Source organism: Eublepharis macularius, chromosome 2 (assembly GCF_028583425.1).
Source record: "Eublepharis macularius isolate TG4126 chromosome 2, MPM_Emac_v1.0, whole genome shotgun sequence".
NCBI lineage: Eukaryota > Metazoa > Chordata > Lepidosauria > Squamata > Eublepharidae > Eublepharis > Eublepharis macularius.
Window position 1 is genome coordinate 173,790,683 of NC_072791.1, and position 15,811 is coordinate 173,806,493.

Consider the following 15,811-nt stretch of genomic DNA (forward strand, 5'->3'; position numbering starts at 1 on the left):
GGTGGTGCAAGTGGTGGGGAAGGGACTCATGGCAGTACCTGAGAGGGAGGGGATGAAAGAGGGGGGAGACAAAGTGGTCATGGAGAGGGGGACCAAGGGGTTCCAGCCACAGTGATGAGCTGTACCTGGAAGATCCTGTGACAGGGCCTGGAAGACCCCAAACCATCAGCGGCTGCTGGCATCAACCACCTCCCTGCCATCACGGAAAGGAGGGGACGGGGTGGTGCAAGTGGTTGGGAAGGGACTCGTGGCAGTACCGGAGAGGGAGAGGTATGGACCGGGAACTGGAAAGCTCCCAAGCGAGAAATAGTTGGGAGGGGTCGGAGTGGTCCCAGAGAGGGAGAGGAAGAAATAGGGCAGCAGCAGCAGCTGCCATCACCCACCTTCTTGCCTTTGTGGAAAGGACAGGAGTCACAGGACACATTCCCCCCCGGCTCAAAGGGGTCCAGTCAGTTCCATTGGCAGGGGAGCCGCCATGCTGTGCAACTGTGCTGTATCCCTATATGGTACAATCAGATGTGCAAACGCAGCCAAGCTGTCCCTCGTGACCAAGGAGGCAGCAGTAACATGATAGTCCCTCGTGAAGCAGCAGCTGACATGACCCGCCGTCCTGCCTTCACAGAAAGAAGGGGATGGGCAGGACAGGAGAGGTCGTTCGTAAGGGTTGGAGTGATTCCACAGAGGGAGAGGTAGAAAGAGGGACCAGCAGCTCCGAGAAATGAGAGGGGCCAGAGCATTTCCACACTGCTCCGAGACACCTCACTTGAACAGGCAGTACAGGCACTACTCATAACAGTTTGGGTGGCACCACCAGACACCAGACACCTTCCTGCCTTCATGGAAAGGATGGGATGGAATGGACAGCAGAGGTCTCCAAAGGGTTCGTGGAAGGAGAAATGGGGACTGTGTGAGTGATGATGAAATGTGCAGACATGAACCACCTTCCTGCCTTCGTGGAAAGGATGGGAGAGAAAGGACAGGAGAGGTCGCTAGGAAAGATTAGAGTGGAAGCAGCCCCGAGAACTGAGTGGGGCTGGTGCAGTTACCCACCACTCAGACACCTAGCCTGAGCAGGCACTACTCACTACTGAGAGCCTTTCCTGCTTTTGTGGAAAGGACAGAAGTCAAGGGACCCATTCCCCCCTGCTCAGAGGGCACAGCAGTTGCAATGGATTGGGGCACTGTGCAGCTCAAATACATGTGCAACAGCTCCTGAGATGTTGCACAAGTGCCCAAAGGAGGCTGCTGCCAACGTCACCCACTTTCTTGCCTTCGCAGAAGGGAGTTGCTATGATGATCTGGCTGTGCCAGGAAGGCCTAGCAAAGCCTCAGAAGCCTGTTAGCAGTGGGAGTAGGCCTGCCTAAACCTGACCCAAACGTGCCAGCCCTCATTCGAGATACACACCGGACATGATGAGCAAGGATGCGTGGCGACGGCATGGAGAACCAAGGGGCAAAATATTTTAGTAGCCTGTGGAAGCCCATGCGCTCCACGATGGATAGGGGCAAGCCATGTAGGGCAATCGTCTCTGCCAAGACACGAAGGCCCGCCTCCTGAGCCCTCAACCTCGCTGTTCTAAGCTGCGCTGTCCCAGACCCCAAGGGAACAACCTCCGTGAGTGCAGCCTGCCTGAGCACTCCACTCCCAGCAGTGTCACCCTCAGGGGAAGGATTCTTGCTTGGGGTGGATTCTGGTGACCCTCCCACTGATCCTCGCTCAGAAGAGCTGGTCGCACCCTTTCTCCCCCCAATGGATGTTTTGTTGGGCGTGGACAGAGACCACAGGCTCAGATGGTGCGTCTTCAGGTGCCTAGTCAAGGCCATCGACAACAGGTGCTTCGGGTTTTTGCCCCTGCGCACCAGGACATCACAGGCACAGCACCACACCACACAGGGGTCATTAGGAAGGGCCCAAAAGTGCCTCCATACAGAGGCATTGAAACGTGTACCACCAACTGTCCCAGGGGAAGGAGGACAAACGGTTACAGGCTGCACTGTGGAGCTGGCCACAGACAACAGAGTGAGGGGTGGACTGCAGGCAGGGACACCACAGAGAGTTTGGGATGGGGATGGGAGGGATATTTCATAAAACACAAACCATTCCTCCAAGGATCCCTCACCCACCTCCTCCTCAAAATGTTTAGAGAGATCCTCTCCCACCAGCAGAAAGACCTCTTTGGCCTCCTCCACAGCCTCCACAGGTGAATATGGGGGAGCGGGAGCACTCTCTGCTCCCCCTGAGCCACACCCAGTACTGCTTTCCACAAGTAAACCAGGAGGACTGCCTTTGCACTTCACCCCACGACCACACATGGCGGCCACCACAACATGAAGACTCATTGTGCCTCCAAACTAGAATTAAGGAGGACAGAAAAGGAGAGAACACTGTGAGCCCTCAGCCAAGGTGCCCTCAGAGCTTGGCCCCAGAGCCTGGCTGCAGCCCTTGAACCAGAAGCTGGGGCTAGAGCCCTGGCCCAGCACTCCCAGATACCTGACAAGATCAGGCACTAATAATAATGTGAGCCCTCAGCTGAGGTGCCCACTGAGCTTGGCCCTAGGGCCTGGCAGCAACCTTTGAACCGGAGGCTGAGACTAGAGCCCTAGCCCAGCACACTCAGAAGCCTGACCACCAGATCAGGCACTGATGATGATGATGATAATCAATGTGAGCCCTCAGCCGAGGTGCCCATTGAGCTTGGCCCCAGGGCCTCACAGCAGCCCTGGAACTGGAGGCCAAGGCTAGAGCCCTAGCCCAGCACACCCACAAGCCTGACCACCAGATCAAGCACTGATAATAGTAATAATAATAATAATAATAATAATAATAATAATAATAATAATAGTCAGCGTGAGCCCTCAGCCAAGCTGCGCACAGAGCTTGGCCCCAGAGCCTGGCAGCAGCCCTGGAACTGGAGGCTGAGGCTAGAGCCCTAGCCCAGCACACCCACAAGCCTGACCACCAGATCAGGCACTGATACTAATAGTAATAATAGTCAGGGTGAGCCCTCAGCCGAGGCGCCCACTGAGCTTGGCCCCAGGGCCTGGCAGCAGCCCTGGAACCAGAGCGGATAGCTCCCTATCCCACCCACCAAACACATGGAAAAAAAGCCCAGCTCCAATGCACTCTCCCTCTCTCTCGCCCAAAAGGCTATCAAGGCTCTGTCCCACTCCAGTGCTTGCAGAAAGTGAAAGCCCGAACTGAGATCGCAGTGCCCTTTTATAAGCAGAGGTCTCATTGAGAAACGCAGGAGGTCTGTGGTTGGCAGTCAGAACTGCCTAACTGGGTTTGCAGGGATGAGATTGGAGTTCCCATGGCCACAGAACACCCCCTCCTCCCTCACTACCCCCTGGTGTCTGCTCCCACATTACCGATTATAACCAATTTGCAGCTCCACGCTTGGAAGGAAGACCTGCCCATCAAGCTAAGTTGGGCTTTGATTGGGGTGTCCGGGGAGACAGAGGGAGTGCATACAGAGTTCAGGCAGTCCCTCCCTCCGTTGCTGAGGCAATTGATTGAAGGCGCCTGAGTGTATGGCTTCCCAAACGGCAGCCAAGTGCAACGAACAAGGCTTGCAACAATCACCTGTTTGGCTGGAATGGCGCATCACGAACAACCTGTTCGAGAGCAGGTGAGCAGCCTGTTCGTTGTTTTTTTCCATTCGTAATGCTGTTTGTGCCCATGTCTAGTCCCTATGACCCACTCTAGTCAACATCCTGTTTTGTGATATTACCTGATCCAAATAGTCTCCTAAAGTATGTTAGACAACTGTAGCAAGTTGATACTGGCTATTTACCCACATTAATACTCCTGCAACCCAAATGTCAATTGTTTATAATGTCCTAAACCAGTCTATTAACATCATGCAGTCTCTGCAGTTATCCAAGATAGTATGATTGTATGATCAGGCACTTTATGCAAAAGCTGTAGAAATCATATGGAAGCGTTCAGAAAAATTTAAGCATACAATAATAATTAGAATGGATGTGTTTCAGGCTATATGCACTTTTATGACCATCACTAGTAAGCGGTTTCAAGATGTTGAACTGTAGGATTTGTGCATTAAATCAGGCACAATAGCAGAAGGTTCAGTATCTGGGGCAATAGACCCTCAAAGTATAACCATGCAGTTCGACTTCACAAACTAGTTTATGAAGCACTCATATGGCTAGCATGGCAGGGTTTCCAGTCATGGATGAAGGACATAATACATAAACATAATACATAGACATACCCCTTTCAGAAAAACATATAGAAGTTCTGCCACTTCACCTGATATCAGTATGCTGATTTTTGCTCTTAGCCCACAGACTGAGGGAAACCAAGGCTGTTTCAGTCCCATAACTAGGCCTAAAACCAGATTGGAAAGAATCTAAACAAGTCCATTCATTCCAGAAAACTTGAAGTTGTCCAGCCATGACCGAATGTGTGGATGTGTGTGCGGCCAGATTAAAATCCTTTGCCCTGCTATTATCTATTTATTACATTTTAGAAATAAAATAGAACATGTTATTTCAGGATTTATAAGGCTGTGTGTGTTCAGGGACTGGGTGGTGAGGCAAGTTTTGTACCAGGCTCAGAAAAACTGTGTTCCTGTCAGGGCCCTGGTCTGATCTCCATTGCATTGCTTGTTTGATTTGGTGTGGGACTCGCTTGATTTGGTGCTTTGGGGAGCAATTTTAAGCAAGTCTTCTCAGAAGCATGTCCCATTTTATTCACGGAAGCATTTTTAGGATTTTAGCGTCTGTCTCCTTATCTCCAGATAAGGAAGACTGCACTGCAGAAAGCTTTATTAGATTGATTTTTGACCCTTCTGGCAATGGTTGACGTCTAGGAAAGAGAGCGGGAGATATAAATACAGGCAAGACGCTTAAAACGGAAATTAGAGTTTATCTAAAATTAGATGGTCAACTGGCGACTCGGTGGCTGAGACCAGGTATTTGCAAACACCTTTAAAAATTTAATCCTCTGTGAGGACTCCAGGACAACCACAGATGAGGACTGCAGATGCTTCCTGCTCATGCAGTGTTGTTTTACACACATACACACAGAGAGAGTATGGGATGGTGGTTAGAATTTAACCTTCTCCTGCCTGGGTGAGGAACCGTGCTTATTGCGTTCCGGAGAACTGCGGCCGTGCATGTTGCTGCTGTTGTTTCTCGATACAAATCAAAGCACATGCACTCATAAACAGCCGTGAGCCCACAGCCACTCCGCCTCCGCGTGGGTTCGCTTTGCTCTTTTCTTTCCTCCCTAGGCTAGAGAAAAGATCCCACTTTGCAGACGCTCCCTTACTGCGGCGTTTTGTTTGGCACGCCTCTCGCCAGGGCGGGTAGTTTGCAGACGCCTCCTGGCTCTGACGAGGCGAGGCTGCTGTGCACGCTCCCGGCCGGGCGGGCGGCTTGTAGACGCTCCTTGCTCGGCCCGGGCTGCCTGACCCTGCAGCAGCAGCAGCAGCAGCAGCGCCCGGGGAAACGCCGCGTTCGGGTCTTCGCTCGCCAGCTCCGGTGCTGCGATTGTGGGTCTGGCCCCAGCCCAGCGACACGGCGCCTTGGCGGCGGCAGCAATAACAGTAGCACCAGAGGCGGCAGCGGCTGCGTTGTGGCTCTGGGTCCGGCCTCCTCGCCAGTCCGGCGGGGAGGGAGCCAAACCCCGGCCCCGATGGGGGAGTAGGATGAGCGAGGATGAGGCGGCGCGGGAGCGGCGGGTAAGAGCTTTCTTCGGCGTTGCCTCCTTCTCTGCCCGACTTAAACCAGCACCAGGAAGCTCGGCTCGAAGTGCCGCTTGAAAAGGGCCGGGTGGGGGTCTGCGGCGGTGTTGCTGGGCACCAGGGAACGAGGAGGGGGCTGCTGCCGCCGCGCCGCCTCCTCTCCTTGACTCGGTGTCCTAGTTAGACGTGCTGCCGCCGCCGCCTTCCCTCCTTCCTTGAGGGCTGTGCGCGTGTACCAGTGGCGGGGAAAACGAGAGCCCTTCTCTGGCCGCATTTCTGCGTGCTCTGTGTGTGTGAGAGAGTCAGGAAGGGATGCCTTCTCTGTGGGGGAGAGGAATAAGTGCCGACTGTCCTCAACTGCGTCTTTGGGGTGCAGAACCTCTTCCTTGCCTGTTTGGGCGAGGGGGGGGGACTAAGCTCGTAGGTCCCCTTCGTTGACTTAAAATGAAGCTTACACTTTCTTCCGTCGCCTTCTGCCCCCTCCCCCCAGTGCCTGTCCCGCGTACTTTCACCACCCTCTTATCTACCTTTCTCGGCCAAGCGAGAGTCTTCCAGTTTGTCCTACCTAACGCGGTTCTTGTCTGCTTTAGCTGGGTGGGGAAAGAGGCTGCGCGCTCTTGTCCTTTCGTGTCCCTTCCTAAGAATGCATTTGAAATCGCGGCTGCTACATCTCTTTGCCATGCCCGGCCCGGACATGTAGGGCAGCTTTTGATTTACTTTCCCCCCTGTCGTCTTTTGACAAAAGTGTTGTTGTGTTTTTCATCTCCGAGAATTGTGTTTTTATTCTGATCATTTGCCGAGGGACAACCTTTAGTTTCTCTCTTTCGCCTCTGTTGTCAGAGGATCATTCTTCTCTCCCTACCTTTTTCTGACTTGCTTGAGAGGATATAATAATTGAGCGTTTTATGGAATGCCTTGAAGGGATGGGATAAAGGGAGGGAGCAGCTGATTCCTCCCCCTTCCTCCTAGTGCCTATTCCTTTCAGGCCATGGGTTATAACATGTTTTCCCATTGCCTTTGTCTTTATAGAGAGCTATTATTTGTTCCCCATGAAAGAGAAACGGTCTCTTCTCCACCCCCCCCCTTTCTTATGCCCATGAAGGCTAATTGTTGTTCCCTTGCCTCAGCCTGGTTTCTGTTGGGAAATGGCTGCAACCTTTTCCATGCCACTGAACACTTGTTGGCCTTGATTCAGCCCCTGCTGGGCTGGTGGGCTATGTGCTGTCTTGGCATCGGTGTAGGTTGGGAGGGGGTCAGCAAGCAGAGATTGTAGCTCTATCACTTGCCTTCTCCCTCCTTCATGACAGTTATTGGGGACTCTTTGAAGGTGTATGCAGAAAGCAAAACAACATAAAAGCATCTCCCCTAAACACAAGGTATTTCTGGCATTTCCTTGACACGTGAAAATGAGATTTATTTATTTTATTAAAATGTTTGTGCCTCACCTTTCCTTTGTTGCTTTAGATGGTTTACAATTCCGTTAACTGAAAAGATACAAAATACAATAAAACCTCATTACCTCCTCTCATGGAGCTTATTCTACAAGGTGAGAGCCTTTGTAGGAAAGGACTAGGCTGTAGTAGATGCCAGGTGGACCACCTTAAGTGGGAGAATAGTTAGAAGGTGGCAACCAGAAGACTGTAGTTGCCGCACAAGAATATCTGGGGAAGGACTGTCCATCAGATATGTGGGTACTGGACCGTGAAGGGCTTTAAAGGTGATAACCAGCACCTTGAATTGAACTCAGAAACAAACTGGCACCCAATGTAGTTGTTTTAAAATAAGCAAGATGAGAATAGATTATTAAATGTTTGTGGGCCAGTGTCTCTTTTCCTGCCTGTTATCCTCTATCACATATACAGGCATGGGTCAGGGAATGTTTTATGTTAAGACCCATAGAAATACCAGGTCACTGAAGAGTACCTGTTCTGTCGGTGCAATATTTTGTTGTAATTGGATGTAACCACTTCACACACAGACCTGTATATGTGATGAGGAATAATGTATTAGAAAAAAAATGAGTTAAACCTTCAGATTTGACATGTAAGTCTTACATTGGTCATCCATTGCATTCTCAAATTATGCAATCATTTTGTGACTGGTAATGTGACGGTAGACTTTTATCTTAGGCATGTTTTCTGTATGTAGAAACACTTCATGCCATGTGTAGTAAGGAGAGAATATGAAATCATGGCATTAAAATTCTCAGTCCTGGTATAGCATGCTGTTAGTCTATTTTTTGTCAATATACATGATAATTTTATACAGAACTGAGAAGCAGGAAGATGGACCCATCCACAGGGTAATTCAGATGTAGTACAGTGAGATACAGCAGTAAATGATGCATTGAGGACAAGTGTATCGGCAGTAAAACACAATGAGGTATACTTCTATTCTGCAAGCAAAGGTTGACAAAAGCTTTTTTGCACTCTTAAGTGCAGAAACTGGAATCTTGAATTCTGAGGCTTGAAGAGCTTTGTGCTACCGACACTGAATTAATTGTAGTTGTTAACACGAATCCACCATGAAACAGAAGAAATAAGTGTCCCAAATGTGAAACTGGTAGGATACACCCAGAATATTGTCATTTTGCAAGAGACGTTGCTGCAGATCCTCTAAATTGTGTATCATGCTGGAAATTATTGGTCCAATTCTGTATTGTAGCATAGTGGTTAAGGCCATCGGTAGAGTTGCTCCCTGACGTCCTCTTTGTGTCCGCCCTTGGTGGCTCCATGTTATAATGAGGAACTAAGAGAGGCTAAGGGGTCATTAAGACGGCTAGAGCGTAAATGGTGCCAGACTCGTGACAAGACTATGAGAACATGTTATAAGGCTCTCTTGAAGGCCTATGAAGTGGTGGTGAAGGCGGCAAAAAGGAATTCTTTTCCACCTCCATCGCATCCTCGAGTTCATGTCCAGCTCAGTTGTTTAGATTGATTCGGCAGTTAACTGCTCCTTTTATGGAGTCTAAAATGGTAGATGATTTGATTTTTAGCTGTGATTAATTGCAACTTGTTTTACAGATAAAGTTTCTGTGCTTCGTGCTGACCTGGCTGCCATGTTTGTTGCTAGTAACGTACCAGTGTCACCATCTGCATTGTTGGATCCATTCTTAGACTCCTTCTGTTCACTTACTCCCGCAGATATTAACAGAACCCTGATGGCTGTAAGACCTACCTCCTGTTCATTGGACCCCTGCCCCTCTTGGCTAATTAAATCTTGCCATTATGTGATGGGAAGCATCTTTTGAACAATTATTAACTGTTCACTTGCACCAGACCAATTTCCTAGTTCCCTCAAGGTAGCAGGGCCGGATCTACGGTTGCCAGCACCCAGGGCAACCGTAGTCAGGCTCTACAGCTCCTGGCGCTGCGTGATGACGTCACTCCTGTGACATCATAACGCTGCCCCCCCCCCCCACGGCAAGCTGACTGTCCCAGCGCGCTGTGGAGCTGGCGGCAGTGCGAGTGGCTTGGAGGCTGCCCGCGCCGTTCACCTGCCCCGCAGGACAAGGGGCGGCCGGCTTGCCGTGCGCCCCTTGTCCTGGGGAAAGGCGAACGGCGCGGGTGGCCTCCCAGCTCCCCGCGCTGCCTTTTGCCTTTCCCGCAAGCTGGCCGCCCCTTGTCCTGTGGGAAAGGCAAAAGGCAGCGCGGGTGGCTGGGAGGCCGCCCTTGCCGTTCACCTTTCCCCAGGCGCGCTCCCGAGTCTGGCAGCGCGCTCCTGGGGCTGGCAACTGTGCCTGGCACCCCCTCTTTGGCAGTGCCAGGGACAGACTACCCCCTCCCCCCCATCGATCCGGCCCTGCAAGGTAGTGAGACTTCTGTTGAAAAAGTCTTCCTTTTTACACTGTCGAATTTTTCCTTTCCTAGGTAAGGTCATTGAGAGGGCGGTGGCTGATCAGCTTCAGCAGGTTTTGAATGATACATCATCAACTTTTTATCCCTTCCAGACTGGCTTCAGGCTAGGCTTTGGGACTTAGACTGCTTTAATAGCTCTGGTTGATGACATCCAGTTTAGATAAGGGCAGTTGTGCTCTGCTGATTTATTAGATCTGTTGGCAATGTTTGACACAATTGGCCATTTGGTCCTGTCTAGCCTTACTGGGGGTAAGAGCGACCGCCTGGCAATGGCTTGCCGTATATGTATATATATATAATATATATATGTATATGTGGGGTTGGATGCCACCAGTATACTGATGACCCCCTACTCTACTTTCTACTTTAAAACAACCAGAAGCAGATATCTCTTCCTTGACCCAGTGCCTGGATGCCATAGTGGAGTGGCTGAGAGGTAGCTGGCTGAAGTTAAATCCTTTGCAAACAGATCCTGTGGCTGGGAAGAACTTTGGCTGTGAGAAATTTGTCACTTCTATTACTCAACGGAGCCCATCTTTCTGCTGTGGACTCTGTAAAGAGTTTGGGGGTTTGGCTTGATTCTGAGCTTTCCATGGACAAACTGGTGTCCATTGTGGCTGGAACAGCATTTTTCCATCTTCACTAGGCCCGACAATTTTCTCCATATCTAAATCTGACCTTGCAACATTAAATCTGTGTGACTGCCACCTCTAGACTACTATAACTCTCTGTACATAGGGCTACCCTTGAAGATGCTCCAGAGACTTCAGGTGGTACAGAATGTGGTTGCTAGATTGCTGACCAAGTCACCATGGTCAGCTCATATAATACCGATTTTGAAACAGCTGCACTGCAATTAGCCTCCAGATCCAATTCAAGGCATTGGTCCTCATCTTTAAAGCCCTTCATGGTCCAGGACCCTCATACATTCAAGTCCACCTCTCCATTTATGAACCCCTCTTGCCTGCTTCATTCATCTTCTTAGGGCTTGTTGGTGGTTTTTGGCTAAGGGGTGGCACAACTTTCTTCCCCCTGGAAGAGGGCCTTTATGATTGTGGCACCCTCCCTTTGGAATGCTCAGCAGGACTATTGATGTTTCGGAAACTCTGTAAGACAGAACTATTTTTGCATGCCTTTGCTATCTAATACTCTTTTGTGAGGCAGAGTAAATTGCTGTGCATTTTTATCTACCTGCAATTTTTATTATTCGTATGGATTTATAAGATGGGGTAAAGATTAGAGTCATGTTTAATAATTGTATTAGGCAGTTTTATTATGATTATATTGAATATTATATTTTTGTATTGTTTTTAACCATTGTAATTGTTGTGAACTACTTTGAGATCTTAACTGAAGAGTATAAAAATTGAATAAATAAAATAAATAAAATTCTGCTTTACAAAACAAGTATTAAAAATAAGTTGTCTATGAATACACACATGTTTTGCTGCTTGTACATATTCATCTTCCAAAGTGTGCTAGGATTCTTTCTTTCTTTGAGCTGGAATGGTGGAAAAACTGGTCCAAGAGAAGGGTATTCATCTAGAAGAAGTATCAATTAACTTGAAATTATTTTCTGGAAAACAGTTTCCACTTTTTCTTTAAATGGAAATTTACTAAAAAGTTTACCCCATTTGTGGAATAAGAAAAAAATCATTGTGGGTGGGTGACACAAAGCTTTACAAGTTGTTACTTACAGTGGTCTAATACAGCTGGCTGAAGCGCTGTTTCTGGTCAGAGTGGAGTATTGCCTTTATCCTTTGTTAGATTAGTACAGCTGTTCTTTTCAGAAATGTCTGACAAAGGTATGGTCCATTCAGGACTATAGATAAAGCTATAACTAGCATCCGTAATGAAAATAAACTGAAAGGGCACAAAGTACAAGGATTTTGTAAAACACAAAACCCTTTCTGTTTGTTTAACGAATTGTCATAACATGGGACATCATTTTTTAAGAAAAGATTTATTATGTGATGGGTCATCCTAAAGCCTTTCTCTCTGGTAATCAAAGTTAAATTGGCAGCCTGGCATTGTGTTTGTGGGGCTCTTGGAAGCAGTGCTCATACTCTCAAACTTTCTGTAAAGCCTTCTTGTATACAGACCTTTTTCTGACATATTTTCCAGAAATTTGCTTTAAAAAAAGGGGGGGGGATGTCATATTCCAAAAATATTAAGAGATCAAACCCATCAATCTCTGAAATATGTAGTTCTAAATATAAATATAACCTTTATTTGTGTATTTCAAGCTTGTGTTCCTTGTCACAACATATTAGGCTTCACTGAGAATTTCTTTTTTTCTTATCAGCATTACTTAGAAGCTACGTTGTACTACAGATGTTGCAATTCAGGAAAAGTGTCTTGGGGCACAGAATGCTTTCATATCCTCGAGAGATACTTTAAGCAGTCATGAATACTGGAAGCTTATTCTGAAGCCTGAAAATTTAGATTCTCAGGATTCCTACTTAGCTGTAAAACTTTGTGTGATGTGGTACAGTAGTTAAGAGTGTGTTTACAAATCAGGAAGTCCGTAGTACTGATTTTCTCTACCGTGGACATAATTGATGGCCTTAGGCAAGCCACTGTCTCTCATGCTTCTAACTCTCCTTCTGTGATATGGGTATAAGGATTACGTGTGAAGTTTCTGCAACACTTGAAAAAATATACAAAAGCCACGTAATATTTTTATTTCAAAGAAAATCATTCAGTTACACAGGCAGCAAGGCAACTAGTTTGTGACATGTCTGTTTTAGCAATCTGTTGCAGAATGTTGTCAGTATTTCTGCCAAGATTACATTAAGTTCGAGGAAAGTATTGAAGAGAAATTAGGAAAAGCTAAAAATATTTTAATAAGGATGTTATTGAATAAAGTCATTCTGGCAAGGTGCTGATCATTGCTTGTCATAAATAAACCTGTCAACCTCCCTTCAACACATCCTATTTTTTCAGTAAAATAGAAATGGTTTTATAAAATAAGTTTATAATTGTGCTCCAGCAATGCGTTTCTCTTGAAAATTGGTACAATTGGAAATGGTGGGAATAACCAAGTAGGTATTAAATAAGTATGAGAAAACAAAGGCCAGACATACTACTCACACTTGGGTACTTTTATTTGCATTGCTGCACTATTACATTATAGAACATCATTACAGTGATACTCACTGCTGCTCCACAAAGATTCCCATCCTCCTTCAGTATACTTGTATTAATATTGGCAAATCCCCCCCCCCATAGCATCCCCCCTTGTCCTCTATACTGCTGTTGAAGCTAATGGAGAATTACTGACATAATTGGATGCAGATATACCTTTGATATACACAGAAATAAGTTACTGAACAGAGAGCTACTTCTTGCAGAAACATACTTCACAGTTACCATGTGAAGTTACCACAGTTAAAAAAAATGACCTTATATGTAGAATACGCAGAATGAAAAGCCTACTGTTGTTATAATATTGTTGTGGTTTCACACTACTGCAGTGATAGGGAAGTCCACTCTTTAATCAGCCACTTAATGGCAAGTGTTTGTGCCAACTTTGCCATTGCTTCATTTAGAGCATTGTTCTTGTCCTGCCCCATTGATGTTCAGAGATAGTATCACTTATTGTGATCTTGCTCTTTCAGTATTAATTTTTATAAAGGAGTAAATAATTGAACAGAAAGCACTTGTACTTAATTTGTTTTGGGCCTTTAGTAGTTTGGTCCATTTAAGCTGGCATTCTGTTTTCAGCAAAAACCAGGCAGAAGCTTCTGGAAACTTGCAGAAAGGATATAATCCTAATGGATATATCCAGTTTGTTCTGCTCATGAGTCATGTGGGGCTTTACAGAAAAAAAACCCCACAACCCTTGATTTGGGGTGAGTTTGAAAGTGCTTTGTTCTCCACCAACATAGTCATCTCATTGTATATTGTATACATAATCCAGAAACGATATGACACTATGCTTGTTTGAATGCAGGCTCTTCTTGACTCTGCTTCCCAGATCTGTGTGGATCTGGAAATTGTGCTTCCACCTAAAATTTCATTGCTGGTGAGTATACTGAATACTGAAAACAAACATCAAGTCTATGCACCTAGAAAATAAGCATGGCAAAATTAAACAGGTCTGTAGTGGTGGTGACTGCCCTCAAGTCATAGCTGACTTACTGAGACCCCTGATGGGGTTTTCCTGGCAAGAGACTAACAGAGGTGGTTTGCCATTGCCTGCTTCTGCAACCCTGGCCTTTGTTGGAGGTCTCCCATCCAATTACTAAGGCCAACCGTGCTTAGCTTCTGAGATCTGACGAGATCAGGCTCACCTGGGCTATCCACGTCAGGCAGTATCTCTCTCTGTCTCTCTGTCTATCATTCTCAATATGTACAAATCTGTGAATACTTAAATCAAGAGATGAAGCCATGACAGATTTGTCTACAAATCCAGGGAAAACAATTGCAGGAAAAAGTTCAGATTTGAAGCTGGGTTGCTCAGAAAATTACTCATGTTTGCTTTTTAAACTGTCCCTATCATGTCTCCAGACTAGGCCCTGTCATATATTATTTTATTTTAAATGTCGTTGTAAGGAGGCATAGAAATGTTTTAAATAAGTATGAAATATGAAAAGTTTTCCAGTCTCCCTACCTGCATATACCTCTGTGCCAGAGTGATTCTTAGCAGAGATGCTAAAGGAATTGTTAGCTTCTACAAGTAGTAAATAGTGAGGTTGTGTTTTGTTGTGTAACATTGCATTCACTGACTTGAGCTTTAATAATTTCATTCACTGCTGAGGATAGGAGTGTTTGAGTTCTGGTTAACTCCTGTTGTAGTCCAGTCATTCCTTGATGTAGCTGTAATAAAAGTACAGGGTTTGTAGTCATTACTGAACATTTCAGATATGCATGGAAAAGTGGATCACTCAGGCATTGATGAGGTTTCATTTTGCAGAAAGCTTTCAGTGATTGTCTTTCATATTCACAATGAATAAATGGAGAATTCACTCAAAGACATCCCAGAATGGCTTGGTTATATTGCTGTTTTCAACCTAAGACTGCGATGGCGGGACACTTGTATTTTCTTCCTGTACTTGAATCTACAAAAGACTGCTTTCTTGCCTGTCATATTTGGCTTGTGATTCTTGGGAAGTTTGCCTACACAAGATCAGAAATAAAGGTCTGAAAAAAATTTCTGAGGATGCCGCACTCCCCATTTTCTTGATTGAAACTTTGGGAAATTTGGGGGGCCACTGAATAAAAACACTTGTGAAATTGTGTTTGTGTGTATGTACATGCATGCATGTTTGGCATGAGTGAACTCTACTAAGATAGTTTAGGATGCAGTGGTTTGCAGCTATCTTTCACTTTTGTGTTTGTAATTTTGCTTGTAGAAAATGAGGGTATTTATATTTTTAATTGCATAAATATGCCAGTTAATAGAATTTTGTATGTTAGCTAAGTTATAAAGCTGCATTAAGCAGCAAAGTATGTTTAGGTTTGAGAGTAAAGTAAGTATTGCGTGTATTTCAGCGTTTCCTCAAAATTTCCATTTTTCATAGGAAAAAAAGGGGGCGTGTTTCATGACTTCAGAATTTCTGAAAATTTTGCATCTTTACCCAGGATATCTAACATGACATTAATGTATATGTTTAAAGCAGGAAATCAAACTGAGTCTGAAACTTGCTCTACAAAATTGGTTCAGAGTGTACCCCCTGCCCTCCATACACATATATACAGTGAGTTGGGACTGAACTTTAATTTGAAATCTCTTGATTGCCTTTTAGCTGAAATAGATATTTAATATTTAAGATGGGTTTGTTCAAGTTCAAAACAACCAGGAGATCATAGGCATGGGAAAGTAAAATATCCAATTCCTGTTCATTAACAAAAATCTTGTAAGAGCAAAGAGCCAGTTTTCAGGCAGGGTTCAGGTTTGTTTTGACTTCTTTGTTTCAGATAGAACTCTTGCTCTTAGTCAATGGTACATTTTGGACTTTTGTGATTAATTGGTTATAATACATTTTTTGTGATGTCAAAGCCCATTCCAGCTTTTCAACCTTTTCTGTTGGTTGTTTCGTTGGGCTTTAATGGACTGGACGTCTTTTCTTGTATGACAGATGTATTACATCTGTGCTATGGACGAAAGTCAGATGAGACTCACCATAATATAGCCCGGGAAAGTGTAGAGGCATATTAATTTTTTTTTAAAAAGCAAACCATCATTCTTTTAATATGAATGCTTATGGATGCTTATAAATAGACAGAATATTTAAAATATGC

At 45.7% G+C, this 15,811-nt stretch overlaps 1 protein-coding gene across 2 annotated transcripts in view; it reads left to right on the forward strand.

The window, feature by feature from the left end:
* Positions 1-15,811, forward strand: part of MGAT5 (alpha-1,6-mannosylglycoprotein 6-beta-N-acetylglucosaminyltransferase) — a 190,046-nt gene that overhangs the window by 7,991 nt on the left and 166,244 nt on the right. The window contains exon 1 of one of the 2 annotated variants that reach the window (XM_054971634.1): positions 5,566-5,705. The exons of the other annotated variant lie outside the window; for it this stretch is intronic. The gene's annotated coding sequence lies outside the window, so the exon portion shown is untranslated. Of the gene's footprint in view, positions 1-5,565; positions 5,706-15,811 lie in introns of those variants that run through there. 2 annotated transcript variants of the gene reach the window in all.